This window comes from Elephantulus edwardii, unplaced genomic scaffold (assembly GCF_000299155.1).
Source record: "Elephantulus edwardii isolate Elephantulus edwardi_28Jun2011 unplaced genomic scaffold, EleEdw1.0 scaffold03131, whole genome shotgun sequence".
NCBI lineage: Eukaryota > Metazoa > Chordata > Mammalia > Macroscelidea > Macroscelididae > Elephantulus > Elephantulus edwardii.
This window is the reverse complement of record NW_006402881.1, coordinates 1-2,666: the sequence shown is the minus strand read 5'-3', so window position 1 is coordinate 2,666 and position 2,666 is coordinate 1. Positions and strand designations below refer to the sequence as shown.

The window sequence follows — 2,666 nt, the reverse complement described above, 5'->3', positions numbered from 1 at the left end:
AATAGCAAAATTTAACAAAACAGCAAGCAATAAATGCTGGCGAAGTTGTGGAGAAACTGGAACCCTTATTCACTGTTGGTGGGAGTGTAAAATGGTGCAACCACTGTGGAAGATGGTATAGCGCTTTCTCAAAAAATTTCAAATAGAGATACCATTTGATCCAGCAATTCCAATACTGGGAATATACCCCAAAGAAACCATAAGTGCTACCCAAGCAGATATATATGCACACCCATGTTTATTGTGGCTTTGTTCACAATAGCAAGAAGTTGGAAACAACCCAAGTGTCCATCAACAAACGAATGGATAGAGAAGCTGTGGTATATTCACACAACGGACTACTATGATGCACTGAAATGCAAGGAACTCATGCAATATTATTGAAAATGGGTTCTGCAGCTACAGTCTGAACTCTCACATCTTCGTCAGGATCTTCAGGATCAAACCGCACAGGAGGAACAACTCAGACAGCAAATAACTGAAAAGGAAGAAAAAACAGGAAAGGCTATTGTTGCAGCAAAATAAAAAATTTCACATTAGCTAGAGTAAAAGACCAGCTAACTAAAGAAAATGAGGAGCTTAAACTAAGGAATGAAGCCTTAGATTAGCAGAAAGATGAATTGGATGTACGTATGACTGCTCTTAAGCCCCAGTATGAAGGTCAAATTAGTCACTTGGAAAGAGAATTCAGGGAGCATCAAGAGAGACACGTAGAGCAAAGAGATGAGCCTCAAGAGTCTACTAATAAGGCCACAGAACAGCACAGACAGATCATATTGAAAACAACTCCAGCTTCTGGTGAAAGAGGAATTGCTAGCACATCAGAGCCACCAACAGCCAATATCAAGGCAACTCCTGTTGTGTCTACTCCAAGTAAGGTGACAGCTGCAGCTATGGCTGGAAACAAGGCTACACCCAGGGCTAGTATCTGCCCAATGGTTACACCTGCAAACCCCACTACCACTCCAACAGCTACAGTAATGCTCATACACAAGTGGAATTGCAAGAAACTAGGCAGTCAGAAGGACTTGTGGAACATGTTCCTGTTTTTGGAAGCACAAGTGGATCTGTTCGTTCGACTAGTACTAATATCCAGCCTTCTCTCTCTTAATCTATTTTATCTGTTCAGCAGCAAACATAGGCAACAGCTTTTGTGCAACCTACTCAACAGAGTCATCCTCAGATTCAACCTACAAATCAAGAACTACCCCAAACATAGTAGAGGTTATTCAGAGTTCACCAATTGAACGACCTTCTACTTCCACTGCTGTATTTGGCACTGTTTCAGCTACTCCAAGTTCTTCTTTGCCAAAGTGTACAAGTGAAGAAGAAGATAGCACCATAGAAACATCAGACCAAGTATCTGATGATACAGTGGAAATGCCTGTTCCAAAGACCTGAAAAGCATTACACCCATAGGAACTGAGGAAGAAGTTATGGCAGAGGAAAGTACTGATGGAGAGGTAGAGACTCAAGTATACAACCAGAATTCACAAGATTCTGTTGGAGAAGGGGTCACCCAAGGGGATTGCACTCCTATGGAAGTCAGTGAGGAAACCTCGCAGTCCCTTCAAATAGATCTTGGACCCCTTCAGTCAGATCAGCAAACAACTTCTTCCCAAGATAATTAAGGTAAAGGAGATGATGTCATTGTTATTGACAGTGATGATGATGAAGAAGAAGATGATGAAAATGACAGAGAACATGAGGATTATGAGGAAGATGGGGAGGAAGATGATGATGATGATGAAGGAGACACAGGAATGGGAGATGAGGGTGAAGATAGTAATAAGGATACTGGTAGTGCTGATGACAATGAAGGATATGAAGCTGATGACGCTGAGGGTGGTGATGGGACTGATCCTAGTAATAGAAGAAAGTATGGGTGGAACTGAAAGTATCAGAGTTGCTGATTCACAGAATGGTGGTGAAGGGAATTCAGGTACTGCAGAGTCATCTTTTTCCCAAGAGATTCCTAGAGAACAGCAACCATCATCAGCATCAGAAAGACACTCCTCGGGCACCTCAGTCACCAAGACGTCCACCACATCCACTTCCCCCACGACTGACCATTCATGCTCCACCTCAAGAATTGGGACCACCAGTTCAGAGAATTCAAATGACCCGGAGGCATTCTGTAGGACGTGGGCTTCAGTTGACTCCAGGAATAGGTGGCATGCAGCAGCATTTTTTTGATGATGAAGATCGAACAGTTCCAAGTACCCCAACTCTTGTGGTGCCTCATCGTACTGATGGGTTTGCTGAAGCAATTCATTCCCCATGGGTTGCTGGTGTTCCAAGATTCCGCTTTGGGCCACCTGAAGATATGCCACAAACCAGTTCTAGTCACTCTGATCTTGGCCAGCTTGCTTCTCAAGGAGGTTTAGGAATGTATGAAACACCCCTCGTTTTAGCTCGTGAAGAAGAGTCTAGTGGTCGAAGTGTTCCCACTACTCCTCTACAAGTTGCAGCCCCAGTGACTGTCTTTACTGAGAGTGCCACTTCTGATGCTTCAGAGCATGCCTCTTGGTCTGTCCCAATGGTAACAACATCCACTGGCACTTTATCCACAACAAATGACACAGCAGCAGGTGATGATGGAGATGAAGTATTTGTTGAGGCAGAATCTGAAGGTATTAGTTCAGAGGCAGGCCTAGAATTTTTTT

General features: G+C 43.5%; 1 pseudogene; it reads left to right on the top strand.

Annotated features, from left to right (window-relative positions):
* The first annotated feature begins 399 nt into the window (after positions 1 to 399).
* LOC102857011 lies at positions 400 to 2,656 on the top strand (annotated as a pseudogene).
* Positions 2,657 to 2,666: the final 10 nt, after the last annotated feature.